The sequence below is a fragment of the Nycticebus coucang genome, chromosome 17 (genome assembly GCF_027406575.1).
Source record: "Nycticebus coucang isolate mNycCou1 chromosome 17, mNycCou1.pri, whole genome shotgun sequence".
Lineage (NCBI taxonomy): Eukaryota > Metazoa > Chordata > Mammalia > Primates > Lorisidae > Nycticebus > Nycticebus coucang.
Window position 1 is genome coordinate 12,727,173 of NC_069796.1, and position 16,348 is coordinate 12,743,520.

The 16,348-nt window shown below is 45.7% G+C and overlaps 1 protein-coding gene across 3 annotated transcripts in view; it reads right to left on the reverse strand.

Moving 5' to 3' along the window:
• MCC (MCC regulator of WNT signaling pathway) overlaps positions 1-16,348 on the reverse strand; it is a 425,555-nt gene that overhangs the window by 142,043 nt on the left and 267,164 nt on the right. The window contains exon 1 of one of the 3 annotated variants that reach the window (XM_053566018.1): positions 9,590-9,692. The exons of the other annotated variants lie outside the window; for them this stretch is intronic. The gene's annotated coding sequence lies outside the window, so the exon portion shown is untranslated. Of the gene's footprint in view, positions 1-9,589; positions 9,693-16,348 lie in introns of those variants that run through there. 3 annotated transcript variants of the gene reach the window in all.

The window sequence follows — 16,348 nt, forward strand, 5'->3', positions numbered from 1 at the left end:
GTACGATGCAGGCACCACCGTTGACAGCCAGACCTCAGCAGGACTGTAGGGCCTGTCCTCTCCAGATTACAGAAATCACTCTAAATAAGCAGAAATTATCAAATGCAAAAATGACGATCACCTCCCTTGGCATTCTGTTACACTGCATTCATATTCCCAAACGTCACCAAGCAGGAGGCTGTTCCCGTCTTAGCTCCCGATTTCTTCCCATCCACTCACGACGTCAGCAGCAGGAGTTGTCCTGACCCTCGGGGTTTATCCGCCTGGGCTGTGCTCCTCCATTCTCTTCTTCTATGCCCCACTCCCATAACAGGGGTCCCCCACACAATTTAGTATCTCTCCCTCTGGCCTCGGCCTTCCTGGGAGCATTGCTGGCCACTATGGAGAAACAGGGCCTGAAGGCCTGGCCTGAGCATGGTGGCACTTAGTCCACAGGGCACCTGGAACCTCCCCGACTGGGCTATGAGCCTTCACAGACAGGCTGCAGCCCTTTCTGAGCAAAGTGAAGAGGGGCAGAGGGGAGCAAGAGGGCTGCAGGGGCATCGAAGATGATAATCACAGGGTCCTGGCCCGCACCGTGAAGCAGGCAGAGGCTCCAAGGCAGAGATTCCCTCCTTATGATTGGCTGCCTTTAGTACTGGACTACATCTCTGGGCATCAGGAAGGACACCAAGGAAGCATGGTCACGAGGCTGAGGACCGACCATTTTATTACTAAGAAAGAAACATGTGAGCCAGCACTCTCAGAGGCTGAGGCAGGTGGATCACCCGAGCTCAGGAGTTTGAGACTGGCCTGAGCTAGAGCAAGACCCCATCTCTAAAAAACTAGCCAGGTGTGTTGCGGGCGCCTGTAGTCCCAGCTACTTGGGAGGCTGAGGCAAGAGAATGGCTTAACCGCAAGAGTTTGAGATTGCTGTGAGCTATGATGCCATAGCACTCAACTGACAAAGTGAGGGAAGGAAGGAAGGAAATGAGGGAGGAAACAAGTTTCTTTTTTTCTGAGATAGTTAAAGTGACACAATCAGATTATAGAATAGCAATTAAAAAGAGCAGCCTGCAGTGGGCTGTCATTGCCCACAGAGGTCTCTAACAGCACACCCTGTGAATTCTGTCGGGGCCAGTGCCACACGCCTTCACCCTCACCATGGCATCTACCCACCTGTCCCTAAGAGGTGCCCACACCCGACAGCAACCAAAGACAAGGCCACCCTGTGAAAACACCTCCGAGAAGCACATTTCTAGAAGGCTTCCCCTTCAGAAAAGAACACCATCTACACAACTCTGGGGTGAGCACGGGCAGACAGTGAGAGGCATAGTACCAGTTTTCACTGGGAATTGTTCCCCTTTCTCCCGAATATAAGAGTAAATTGTTCTCTGCTAGAAAACTTGTGAATTATGAAAAAACACAAGCAGAAAATATCGCTTATAAACCCAATCACCGTTGACAGATTAGCACCGTTGCGTGGATGTGTACATGTGGGTTACAGACACACGCACAGGCTCTGGGACCACGTGAGCAGAATCCTAGCTCTGACACTAATGGTCTTATACTTTTAGTGACCTGCAAATGTCCTTATGATAATTTTTTTTTTCCTTCTTGGTAGATGCCCAGTAACAGGATTGTGGGATCAAAGGAAGATTTATTTTGAGTTGAGGATTTTCCATACTTCTTTCCAAAGAGGCTGTATTAGTTTACAGTCCCACCGACAGTGTAAAAGTGTTTCCTTCTCTGTACATTTCCACCAGCTTTGGAACTTTGTGATGTGGGTTATTCTGAGGATGTTTTTGATTATACTGGGCCTATTTGGATAATCTAGGATAATCGCAGGATTCTTAAGGTAAGAATCCTATGCCAAGTCCCTTTTACCACGTAGGGTAACATACTCACAAAGTCTGGGGGTTAAGACATGGACATCTTGGGGATAGGGGCATTATTCAATCTACTTAGTGTTTTCACCGTATTTAGCTATTTGAGGATGGCAACGTGCATTTGTTGGAAATATTTTCTCCAGTTTATCTATGCTTTCTCCATAAAAGTAATACATTTGTTGTCAAATCCTACTGACTTATTCTTTTGTCATTTCTCCCATGAATTTTAAGCCTAGAATTCCTTCCCTATGTTGTCAGGTTAGTATTTGTGCATGCTGGGCACATTTTACGTATTTTACTCATTGTTACAGATCCAAACAACATAAAGATATATAAAGTAAGAGTAAAATTTGTCCTCTGCCTCCAATTCTGTTTCTCCAAGGAAACCACAGGATGGCTTGGGATTCACTCTTCAGAGTTTCTGCCCCTCACTCACACACATGTGTTTGCATTTGTGCTGGGGCCGGTCTGCACACCTAAGTCTGAAGTCCCACTGGGATTTACTCCAGCGGATGTTACAGACACCTAGGAACGCTTCCTGTTTTGTTTCTTTCCTAAGGAACGATTAATGGAAGCACTACTTGCGCAATATTTGTTATTTTTCTGTAAAAGTGTGTTACATGGGCGATTTTTGTTTTTACCAGTTACCCACCCCTCTGCCAGCATTCACAGGCAGGCCCCCAATTATAACATGCAGAGCCCAGTGAGCTATAGAATCAGACCTACAATCTGGTCTCAGCCAGACACAAATACTATCTGATATAACTTAGAGCAGTCTCAGACATGTTTCCCATCTCCCCGTGTGACAGGCAGGTTAAACTCTTTCCTAAGCACCACCGCACCTTTAGTGCACTTCCAATCACGTGGGAAATTTATTCCCCATCTGTGGGCTCAGGGCCCACGATCACTGGGACTCTGCCAACCTGACAAAGCCACAGGCCTAAGAGAGAAAGGGCAATCTTCCCACATCATCAGAGCACACTTAGAAGAAATGGGCTGTGGAAAAAGGTGGGACCGGAGGGTGAAGACATCCAAGCAAACAGGTCAAGAAGCCATTTCTGCTTTGGGGATGCTCACTGGCAGCTGAAGACATTTTCATTTGAAAACTCCTCTGACCACAACATTCCCTTTTTCCAAACTCTTTGGTGGCAACTCCCTACTGCCTGTGTTACAAATGCCTCCATCTGGGCGTAAAGGCCCCGTCACCCGGCCTCTCCTCTCTTTCGGCTCCCTCTGCTCCTCCACACCATGGGTCAAACTGGTCACGTCACAGTTGCCTTTTCTTGTATATGTCATCCCCTCCAGGGAGCAGGGCGCTTCTCCTCCAGCTACTGAAATCCTATCATCCTTAAAGAGCTTTGCCAAACGACCTCATGCATGAGACCCCTGTAAGTGGCTCAGGTGGCAGCCAGCTCTTCTTTGGATTCTTCATTTGCACCATTCATTTGGCACAGTCTGTCACTGCTGTCATCATGCTTGTGAGTCACCTCTATTGGTGATGTGCCTATGGATGAGATTCAGGAAAATAGCTTCATTTCCACTTCCCTTGACCTTCCCAGCACCTAGCCCAGGTCTCAGCAGCAGCACTGAAGGTGTGAATAAGCCTCCTTCCTGGTGTCAGGCTCTCACCACACACTAGGGACATGGTGACACTCCAGTGCCCAGAAGGTCAGGCAGGTGCGTTCAGAGGGCAGTGGGCTGGGTGAGCAATGGGAAGTGGTGGGCCCATGACAAACTGGAGCACGCACAGCCCATGTACACTGGGCAGCTGCTCCCCAGGTCCCACTGTTAGGTGGGAAAGTGGGCCCCACATTCCTAGGTATCATGATTCTCTAAGAAATCTAGATTTTTAAGTGTAATATTTTGGTGTGTAAAGACTACTTACCAATACTATTTAAAAAAAACAAAACTGAAGACAGATAGAAGCATGTTTGTAGGTTCCGGCTGTGAGTTTAAGTCCTGGGGTCTGGAACCCCCACCAACTGTCTCTAGAACTGTTTATTGAGGGCACTGTCTTACATGTAACATTGAAAAGAAAAGACATGGTGACTGCTCTCCCAGAACTTGAAACCTAGCTCTGGACATACAGCGTGAGTAGGTGGAAATGAGCAAGAAATGACAGCACATGTAAATATCACAGAAATGGGACTTGGAACTTTTTGGAGCGAGAAGCATTGTCGTGGACCAGGGGTCACTGAACAGGCTTCATTCTTATTAAATAAACTCTCAGGGATGAGGAGATGTCAGTCAAAGGACACACAAATGCAATGAGATAGGAGGAATGTTTAAGTCCAGAATGGGCAAATACAGAGAGACAGAAAGTAGGTAAGGGACTGCCAGGGGCTAGGGGAGGGGGACCAGGGAGGTGGCGGGAGAAATGGGGAGTGACTACCAAGGGTTTACATTTTCTTCTGTGAGTGATAAAAATGTTCTAAAACTATAGTGACGGGTACGTGAACATACTAAAAACCATTGGATTATACATTTTAAGTGGGTGAATTGTATGATGGGTAGATTATATCACAATAAAGCTATTAAAAAATAAATTCCTAAAATAAACTCTCAATGATGCCCCCCTCCAGCACACAGGAAGTCTGATGACAGCCAATCTCTTTTATTTGCACCTCCCACTATTTCCTGGATCATCACAAGCCAAAACGACACTTAGGATGGCATCAAATACTGGAAACATACTGCCCCGGGGCACTATGAATTAAGTATTTTATATATTTCATTCAAACCTCATGGCGGCCTTCAAAGGGTATATATTACTATCATCACTTTATAGTTGAGAAGGAGGGTGGGTGTTCAGTAATCTGCTCAAGGTCACAGAGCAACTGGGAAGCCAGGTCTGAGCCCAAGGCCTGTACTGCCTGCACCATGCTAGGCCACCATCTCCCACCAGCCAAGGCCAAAGGAGCAGCCACGGAAAGCACAGGGAGCCCCTGTGCCACATGCCTGGCAGAGTGAATGTGTGTCTGATGAGTTCTGAGCTGGTGGAAGGGTTAGATTGGAGAGAGTGCAGGAACTGGCTGCCGGCCGTGCTGTGAGCAGTATTAATGCAGATGCATAAAAGGCAAGCCGGTGTGCTGGGGCCTTCTTCCTCCTCGCACAGACACGTCTGAGTGCAGCAGGTCTCACGCCTTGTGCCACCCACAGAAGAGGGTGCAGCTTGTTCATGTCTTTGCTGGTGTAATTATCGGAGTTTAAAGAGTTGTTGTGTCTTCTTCCTAAGCTCCTCGACAGCAGGGGCTGTCGCTGTATTTCCACCGCCCCCTGCCATCTCAGCACCTACCCCCTAGAAGGTGTTCAAATATTTTAAAATAAATGAACCTTGGAGAATTTGCATTATTTCCAGAGAGAAGCTGAGAACGAAGCCATTTCTAACCTTTTAGAAATGTGCAGACATGATAAAACCATCTCTGAAGAGATCAAGGAAATGCTTGGCACGAGATTCAGGAGAGACGTGGGCTGGGGAGCAGGACCACACAGGCGGGTGTCATGCTGGTCACATTGTAGTTTCTGAGCTGGGAGTGGGCCCATGAGGGTTGGATGTGGAAATGAAACAGAACGTGCCCTGCACGGCCTGGTGCTAAGTGGCATGTGAACCAAGGACCGTGATTCCAGGTCCATGTACCTGAGGTCAAAAAGTAAGTAAGTGAAACCACAAGACACACAGAACAGGAGTAAGGCCCTTCTCATGCAATCAATACTATGTAACACAGGGAACTGAACGGTGTGCGGTTTATGTAAGGGGCCCTTAGCCTGGGTCCCCACACCATGAATACGCAAGGCATGCCGAGTCCCTCAACCAGGACACAGAATTGTATGTGTGTGTGTATTTTTTCTCGAAGAAAAGTTTGCAGCTTCCAGATTCTCAAAAGGATCAATTATCTAAAAAGTGTTAAAATGAGACTTGTGGAATGAATGAATCTGAAGGAGCAGCACCGTGGCAGGCGCTGTGTGCTATGGGCCCAGAACACAGTCTCAGGACGGCCCAGTGGGGAACCATTACCCACCGCTGCCGGCTTGACCGTCACCCACCGCTGCCGGCTTGACAGTCACTCACCGCTGCCAACTTGCAGAAGAAAGTGAGGCCAACAGAAGAAGGGACGACTGGTCAGACTACCGAGGCCAAGTGCTCACTCCCTTAGCATCTGATTTTCACAGGGACAAGTGACACCGCCCAAAACACCTGGACTTTCTGAAGACCACCCTAAATCCCAGGGGGATATTTTTCTGGTTTCTTCCAGGTGAAGATGATTGATTTTTAGAAGACAAAAGTGAACACGTGGTGACGTGAAGAGGATTTTTATTCTTAGAGGCCACGTGTATAAGATGCTGGCGTGATGGCTCCTAACTGTGGAGAAGGGGCATTTCACGAGTACAAAGACTTTGCCATGGACAAACTGACCAGGCACATGAGTTTTACTATGAAATCTGGGAAGTGGAGAAAGACACTTAGGTAAAACTTAAAACCTAGCTACAGTGGAAGATAATCTGATAGGTTAGTGCAGAAAGAATATGGGTTTCAAACTTAATAGGAGAAGATACAAGGGAGCTGGAATATGGTAGCATAATCCGTGGGCAGTAAACACCACGAACTTCAGGTTACAAGGAAAGGGGGCCTCAGACACACTTGGCCTTGGTGGGAGGTAGACAGCCACAGGCAGGGGCAGCTTCTTCAGTGAAAGCCATTCAGATATAGGACACAGGACAGCAGCTACGTGTGTCAAGGTGACAAGCTGACAGTGACCCACGAGCTTCTGTGAGATCATTACACTGCCTACTGGCTTCCAAAGACACCACTCTCCCCAGGAGAATGCAGAAAACTGCATGAGGAGAGCAGAAATAGGTTTCCTACTAAAACCCAAGACTATCTGGTTCAACTTAAAGAAATGTGCACCCATATTGAGCTTTCAGGCCTGCAGAGCAGACTGATTCCCTTCCCCATGTCAAACAGAAATGTAGATACAATTTCAAAAAGTAAAAGGCAAATAAACAAACAAAAACCTAGCCAACCTTATAAGCAAAAAGATCAATCCCCAGAACAAAGAAAGACAGAGCAAAGAGGGGGATTTGAAGCTAAACAGTAATCCTGTGGCTACCTAGGTGAGGCCAGGAGCGAGGCCTGAGGACACTGCAGCTTGTAGGAGCTGGCACTGTGCTCCATAAAGCCAGGAGAGGGGAGGGCATTGTCAGCCTAAACCTTTATTTATTTATTTTTTATTAATATTAAATCATAGCTGTGTACATTAATGCAATCATGGGGCACCATACACTGGTTTTATAAACAGTTTGACACATTTTCATCACACTGGTTAACATAGCCTTCCTGGCATTTTCTTACTGTGTTAAGACAATTATATTCTAAATTTACTAAGTTTCACATGTACCCTTATAGATGCACCACAGGTGTAATCCCACCAATCACCCTCCCTCCGCCCCCTCCCCCCTCCCTCTACCCCTTCCCCCTATTCTTAGGTTATAACTGGGTTATAGCTTTCATATGAAAGCCATAAATTAGTTTCATAGTAGGGCTGAGTACATTGGATACTTTTTCTTCCATTCTTGAGATACTTTACTAAGAAAAATGTGTTCCAGCTCCATCCATGTAAACATGAAAGAGGTAAAGTCTCCTAAATCTTTAAACGCATCTGCATTTCTTTAAGACTAAATCACCTGACTGTGCAGGGGACAAAGGGTTAACATACTGCCTGTGATAACCTGTAGGTTAATGGAGTGTGTGTGGTTTGTTTGATATCAAACATTAGGTTATATTCTTACATGGAACTCCATATGAATGGGGGGAAATCCTCCAGTATATCCAGCTGTGTGCTTGGATCTGGACTGAGAGACTACTGGCCCTGTGCGATGTGGCACCCCACGCTCTGTAAACCTGGGGCCCTACCTCAGAGACCTTACCCATGGCTCCTTCCTGTGATGGTAAGTCCAGGGACCAAGCCACTTTTGTTTTTCTCCCCTGTCATATGAGTTTTGCCAAACGAATGTCTTACATTTCAGAGTCAATGTTTTTGACATTCTCATTTTTCAAGCTTTTACGAAAACTTCAAAGAAATGCTAAAAACATGTCCCAGATCTTACGTCAAGCCTAAATTTTTAGGTGCTCCTATACTTCAAAGTAAATCATTTAATTACGCAGGAAGGCTGGCTTAGTAAAGGTTCATTAATGCCTGAGACACTCATTCCTTTCTCCTTGAAAGGGAAAAGTCTTAATTCTACCAGGGACAGATTAAAAACAAGCAAGTTTTTACACTCAAGCTAACTGAGACCAGGGGAGCCAGGAATGAAGTGGTTTCCTGACAGGCTGTCCAAGTAACACACTGTCAGACAGACGGCACTCACTCCGGCCAGGACAGTGGGGACAGCAGCCTGGAATGACCCTCCGCCCCACCCTCTCTCCATCTCTCCTCTTTCTCTCCTAATCCCTACTGGCTGCCAACACAACTAAGTGAACGGCCAGCTTCTCTGGCCCCACTCAGGCTTTTCTTCCTCCTAAAGGCTGCTTAACTATTAGTAATAATTAATAATCCTTTATTTCCCCCTTTTAACTAAAGCCACCACATACCTGCTGTCTGCCTTCCTTGCCTAGACACTTCTGAACAAACTGTGATTAATTCAATTCAATGTTCAGTTTTGCAAAAGAAGAAAAAAAGGGAGGGAGGGATGGGGAAGGAGCTAAAAAAAAGAAGAAATAAAAGTAATCTTGGGGTTCTGCTTGTGTGAACACAGAACTTCAATAAATGACTTTTTAGTAGTTGCTCAAAAAAAAAAAAAAAAAAAAAAAAAAAAAAAAGAAACTTGCTTGGTTCAAGCAACCATTTCTTAATCTGGATTTGCCAAAGTCAGTCCTCCAGGACTAATAATTTATCCTAGGGTAGCTCCAACATTCAGGGTTTTCTTTGAAAGGTTGTCTCTAGTTACCACCAGCTGTCAGTCTATTCTGGCAGTGAACACGCAGAGGGGGCCCACAGGCTCAACCTCCTGCTTCTTCCTGGACATGGACATTTACTAACAGTCATGCAGACGTGCCCCCGGTGTACGCAGAAGGGGCACAAACACACAGGTATCTCCGTCCTGGACTAGCACACACCCACACACACGGGCAGATTACATGTCTAAGGCTAGAAAAAACTCCAAACATGTAACTACTTTCCGCTTACAAAAGATGAGGTTCATCAGATGTTATGACTTCTGCCCCAATTCCCATCCCCACAAACACCTTCGACTTCCCCCCAGCCTAAATGCAGACAGAAACCGTTCATTTTTATACTTTTTCTAGGAGTACAGAGGTTTCAAACTTTTGAACTGTATGGCCCTTACGGCTGACGATGACTGTCTATCTTTCCAGCCCTGTTTGTCTCACCGTATCAACTATGCCTGCTCACTTCGATTTAAAGTTGACTTCACATCGTACTCAATTTGGCAAAACATCATTTCATGGCTGGTTACTAGTAAAACACATACAATTTTCCCTTTCAGAATTTTGGAGCCACTGAGCCAGGAAATCTCTTGGTGGCCACCCCCCTTCCCATTTATATAAAAAAGACAACACTCTGGATTGGAGGCTGGACTGGGGGCAACTTCCCTGCGTAGTGGCGGCGGGCCTCACTCTTGCCCCACCTGAATCTATCTACCCAGGGGCTTGGAGCCTGCAGGAGGAAGAGTGCCCTGTGAGCTCAACCGGCCAGCGTTCCTACCTCGTCACATTCTCTGGTCTTCCTTGCCGGAGAGGTGTGGGGACGGGTGTGGTGGCAGCCCAGTTCGGGGGCTGGTGTTGCCTGCAGTGAGTCCGCCTGTTCAGCAGCCTTTTAATGAACTCAGTGACTCAGCGCTGTCCCTTCCCCCACTGGCCTCCAATCTCACTCCTCTCAATCGCACTGATGTCCATGTGACAGCGCGTTGTCTCCACCGAGACTAATCCCATATCAATAAGAGCTTTCAGCACGACCCAGACCAGATTACTCTGTCTCACAACCACTTTGCTGACCCACCCAGGGGGACACAGATACTCCCTGAGCGCATGCTATTTACAGAAGAGTCCACAGAAGCCGATCGCTTGGTGTGATTATTTCGCTTCCAAGTTTGTGGCTTTAACAAAGCAACTCAGCAAACCAACGCTCACCCACTCAACCAGGCGCCGTACAACCTCTGGTTTGAGAAGGTGACACTGGCTTCTGCACAGACGCAGTTAGGAATACAACCAGGGGCTGCAGGGAGAATGTGCTTCTTGCAGCCCCTCTCCACCACTGGATCAAACATCACTAATAAAGGCTGCATGGGATATGAGCAGAAACCACTTATTTGTATGAGTTTTGCAATAAGATTTCCTTGCCATAGATCCTGGGCAAGGCAACATGGCATTTCATTCTCAGATTAATGTAGAGTGAGCATGATACAACATGTAAGAAGGCTAAAGAAACAATTACTGAGATTGGGTCTTAACTTGGCCCATCCAGTCTGAGCCTTAAGAGGTAAATAAAACTTGAAAGGAGACCAAACGTGACCAAACTCTGAGTACGGACCCAACCTCCCCAGCTGTCCTATCTTTTCCTGTAACTTCTATTTTATTCTTTTCTTCTTCTTCTTCTTTTTTTTTTTATTATTGTTGGGGATTCATTGAGGGTACAATAAGCCAGGTTACACTCATTGCATTTGTTAGGTAAAGTCCCTCTTGCAATCATGTCTTGCCCCCAGAAGGTGTGGCACACACCAAGGCCCCACCCCCTTCCCTCCGTCCCTCTCTGCTTTTCCTCCCCCCCATGACTTTCATTGTTGTTAATTGTCCTCATATCAAAATTGAGTACATAGGATTCATGCTTCTCCATTCTTATGATGCTTTACTAAGAATAATGTCTTCCACTTCCATCCAGGTTAATACGAAGGATGTAAAGTCTCCATTTTTCTTAACAGCTGAATAGTATTCCATGGTATACATATACCACAGCTTGTCAATCCATTCCTGGGTTGGTGGGCATTTAGGCTGTTTCCACATTTTGGCGATTATAAATTGAGCTGCAATAAACAGTCTAGTACAAATGTCCTTATGATATAAGGAGTTTTTCCCTTCTGGGTAGATGCCCAGTAATGGGATTGCAGGATCAAATGGGAGGTCTGGCTTGAGTGCTTTGAGGTTTCTTCATACTTCCTTCCAGAAAGGTTGTACTAGCTTGCAGTCCCACCAGCAGTGTAAAAGTGTTCCCTTCTCTCCACATCCACGCCAGCATCTGCAGTTTTGAGATTTTGTGATGTGGGCCATTCTCGCTGGGGTTAGATGGTATCTCAGGGTGGTTTTGATTTGCATTTCTCTAATAGATAGGGATGATGAACATTTTTTAATATTTTTGTTAGCCATTCATCTGTCTTCTTTAGAGAAGGTTCTATTCATGTCTCTTGCCCATTGATATATGGGATTGTTGGCTTTTTTCATGTGGATTAGTTTGAGTTCTCTATAGATCCTAGTTATCAAGCTTTTGTCTGATTCAAAATATGCAAATATCCTTTCCCATTGTGTAGGTTGTCTATTTGCTTTGGTTGTTGTCTCTTTAGCTGTACAGAAGCTTTTCAGTTACCAACATCATACTTTCAAGATTTGGAAAAAATGATTCTGCGTTTTGTATGGAACCAGAAAAAACCCCGTATAGCTAAGGCAGTTCTTAGTAATAAAAATAAAGCTGGGGGCATCACCACACCAGATTTTAGGCTGTATTACAAAGCCATAGTGGTCAAGACAGCGTGGTACTGGCACAAAAATAGAGACATAGACACTTGGAATCAAATAGAAAACCAAGAAATGAAACTAACATCTTACGACCACCTAATCTTCGATAAACCAAACAAGAACGTACCTTGGGGGAAAGACTCCCTATTCAATAAATGGTGTTGGGAGAACTGGATATCCACGTGTAAAAGACTGAAACTGGACCCACACCTTTCCCCACTCACAAAAATTGATTCAAGATGGATAAAGGACTTAAATTTAAGGCATGAAACAATAAAAAATGCTCCAAGAAAGCATAGGAAAAACACTGGAAGATATTGGCCTGGGGAAAGACTTCATGAAGAAGACTGTCATGGCAATTGCAACAACAAAAATAAACTTTTTTTTTTTTTTTTTTTGCAATTTCTGGCCAGGGCTGGGTTTGAACCTACCACCTGTGGCATATGGGGCCAGCGCCCTAGCCCTTTGAGCCACAGGTGCCGCCCACAAAAATAAACTTTTATCTTATTCTTAAAGTGCAAGAGAACACTGGTCTCTATCCAGAGATTTCTGGGTGGATGAGATAAACAGGAGGAATAAAGATAAAGCTTACAAACACTGTTGGAATAACAGAAGGTTCCCAGAAAACCCTGTTCTCTGTTCCTGAGAACAGCCTCAGGGTTTTGTGAGAACAGTTTAATCAGCATTACAAGCAAGACCAGGGTCAGGCCACATATACAATTATCACGGAGGCCCTTTCTAGCACTAAATGTGAAGGGATGAAGCCATCACAGCAGACGGAGCCCTTCATACACAAAGCTCTCATCCTCAGAAATGTGCCATTGATCTTGAAATAAAGATTTTTAGCTCTAAACCTGTGCTGATTAGCTACTTAAAATTCAACCATTTTCCCTTACGAATGCATTAAATTTTGTTAAATGCACCAAATCAAAATTTATTTTCAGTATTAAAAACACCTAATGCTCATTTCATGTGTCTGTTCAAACCAGCTGGGCAGATGTGAGGGCGCTGAGGACCCACAGGGGAGGAATGCCGAGAGGAGCCAGGACAGCTGCGGGCCGCGCAGACACACTCTAGGTGGAAAAGCAGGGCTGGCGGGAATGCAGAAAAAAGCCACCGCACAGAGGAAGAGCCAATATTATCACAGGGGAGGATGATTTCTGATTGTAATACCTCTTGATGTTTATCAAAGAGTCGGCCTCAAATTCAAGGGAGATGAATTTGGAAAACCAAACTGAATCTCATTTGGAGTCGTACATGTAACAACTGATAGATGCAAACACAGAGTAACAGGGGATATAGCCAGATGCCCACAGTGGACAGCCAGACCATCCGGTAACTCCCTGTAACAAAGGCACCGTGGGGCTGACACGGGGCGTTTGGGACTCGGGGCGAGTTCTACAGCCAAAGCCAGACAGAGTTCTGTCACCAGAGGAGGGAGGCCATTCAAATGCCAGCCTTAGTCTTTTCCTCCTTTCCCTCTCTCATCACCCCTGCCTTACGGGCATTTTCCTCAAAGAGTTCCCAAGACCTGATGCATTTTATGTTGTCTGACATGGTTCAGGGGTGTCCAACCTTTTTTCTTTTCTGCTGTACACTGGAAGAATAAGAGTTGTCTTGGGCCACACAGTACGTACACAGACACCAACGAAAGCTGGTGGCAGGGGGAGGGAGGAGAAAAAAAAAAGAAAGGTCTGTGCATACTTTTCGCAATAACCAATACCACAGATAAGCAAAACAGTCCTCAAATAATCTGTATGCAGCCTGCTTGGATACTACTGGTACAGCTTTCACAGGAAGGCTAAGTGATGTAGTGGAAAAGAGTAAGATGTAAGATCCAAGGTGGGTCTGAGATGGGCAAGTCTCGGTGTCCTCAGCGGCAGCAACAGCATCTCCTGCTCTGCTTGCTTCCTTAGCTCGTCCGACTTGGTGCCCATATGGCCAGCTGTGAGTGTGGGTTTGGATCACAAAGCAGGTGGACCAAACAGGAGGGAGAAAATAGCATCTGAACCCCAGCTGCGTGCCTTCTGGGGCTTCCCTTCCCCTTCAAGGCCCCCGTGTAAAACACAGATAATCACATCTGCTCTGTGTACCTGCCACTGTCAACAGGAAGCCTAAATGATACTCTTGAAAATAAATATTACGAAACCCACGATGCTATCAGAGGGCACGTTCTTATCAGTCTATCCAAAGACTATGTTTGTAGTAGGGCTGTGTACATTGGGTACTAATTTGGGACTCTCACATGAAAGCTATAACCCAGCTACAACTTAACAATAGGGGGAAGTGGGAAAGGGGGGGTGGGTAGAGGGAGGGGGATCGGTGGGATCACACCTGTGGTGCATATTACAGGGGTATTTGCGAAACTTGGTAGATGTAGAATGTAAATGTTTTGGCACAGTAACTGAGATAACACCGGAAAGGCTATGTTAACCACTGTGATAAAAATGTGTCAAATGGTTTATGAAGCGAGTGTATGATGCCCCATGATCATATCAATGTATACAGTTATGATTTAATAAAAAAAACAAAACAAAGACTATGTTTGATAGCATAAATAGCTGTAGGGCGGAAAGAAAGTCTGAAAGAAAAATTTTATATTGCACTGTGGAAAAATATCTTATTTGCTTTAAGTAAGGGAAATCTAAGTTTCAAATCAATGGATTAGGGCTGAGATGATAGTAAAATGATGCAGGGAAATGGAGCATTCTCCCAAATCAGATTACTAAAAGGGGCTCACAAGCTCACTCGGTTGATACAGTGCGCAGGCCAGCTTTGGGGGCCAGCACAGTCCTATAGAAGGCACCTAAAGTCCCACCCCAGGGACTTTGCTGTTGCTTCACTGGCCAGCCCTTCCAGCAGCATGGTGACAGGCCTCAGGCTTGTGGCAAACACTGTGTTGGCATCTGGAGTGAGCGGTGACAGCTGTGTAAGTGGACAGCTCAGGCCTGCAGGACTGCCCCAAAACTCAAGTTTAGAAGCACAGGTCACTGGAGCTTGGAGTCATCCAGTCCAAACATCTTGTTTTGGCAGCCAGATGAGGGTACTTCCCCAAGAAAGGCAGCATCCAAGCTCCTCCGAGCACCATGTCCCCCGGACCCCCACTCCATGCACACTCACTATGCTAGGGTGATTTTTCCTCAGAGCACCACGTTCCCCGGACCCCCACTCCATGCACACTCACTACGGTAGGGTGATTTTTCCTCCGCTAACTAGAAGCCAATTGTTCACCCACTGGCCAGTACCTGTGTGCACCACACGGCAGAACCTTAAAATCATCTTCAAGAATTTTTTCCTCCTGGCTTTATAAAAATCTATCCTTTCCTTAGAAAAGTTATTTTCCCAATATTAAATATTCCATGTCTTTTGAGCAGGCCGAGTCTTGAACCATCTTGTACTTACAGAACAGGCAAACCCAGTCCTGCGTTTATGAACGCTCACCACATGCACAGCTCCTGATGGTGCTCCCGAGGCCTCGCTTGCTCCTCACAACAGCCGTGTGATATGGGCAAGGCAGGGGTTATTACCCTTAATTTATGAGGTTTCTGGAGAGGTGAAATAATTTATCTGGTGCCTGAACTAGAGTGGAACCCAGGTCTTCCAACCACAACTTTTGGTCTTTCCTTCTCACTTCATTCATCCACATTAAGAGCTGTTGTACACCAGGCCTTACAGTTATAACCGAGGAACCAAGATGTATGTGTAAAACAGAGTTCAGGGTTTCGGGGAGCTGGCATCTAATGGACACACCTACACACACAGAGGATACAAAGACATGAATTTGGGGGTTAGTAATTTTGGAATCAGGTTGGGATGTTAGACCAGACTCCACTGCTTACTAGTAAAGCAGCTACAGGCAAGCCTCACCTCTTTGATCCGGTGTCCTCACCTCACAGGACTGCCTGCCATCAGGATTACATGAGACAGCAGAGGAAGGTGTTTAGGACAAAGCAGGTTCACTTACACAGCCAGTAAGTGTTAGCTACTTTCATTAACATTAATACAAAGCAATGCTAAAGTCAAATAAAGGCTATCATTTGAACAAGGTCTGGTGACACCTATGGTAGGTTTGAGGGATGATGTTCTGGAGAAACTGAACCTTACAGAATGGCTCCAAGAGAAGAGTTGTTCTTACAAGACAATCCTCATCTTTTGTTACTTTGTTCTTTGCATCTGTCTATCTGAGTAGTCACCCAGTGCCTTCTGGGAGCACAGCACTTAACAAACATGATTCTCATTAGGGCTCCCTTGAATAAGGATGTCCTAGGGTATTTAAAACATGAGCTCATTTACAAACGTTATACTCACACACCTTTTTAGAATTATACCCATTGGGAGAAACAGGCATGGCAGTGGTCCAGTCTGATCCCAGCCGGAAGGAACAGCTTAAAGAGAAGCACATTTATAAAAAGAACAATGAATGGCCTTCAGTAACAAGGTAAAAAGTCCTTCCCCCAGAGGCCACGTCAGAGCAAATGGGGAACCTACTTTCATCAGTAGAGATGGGGCCTGAATAGTTTAGATTTCAATTCCGTTTGAAGTCACTTCTTTGCAGGAGAGAATTTACCTGGCTAAATACTTACTCATTGGTAATATCTGCTCACCAATGGGCATGGATAATCCCACACTTGCCACTTTGTACCACGATTACATTGATACCTCTCAGCCAACCTGTTCCAATGGCCAACTGAACTAATTTGGATGGAGTGGAGACGTGGCCAAAATAGGCTGAGCCTGT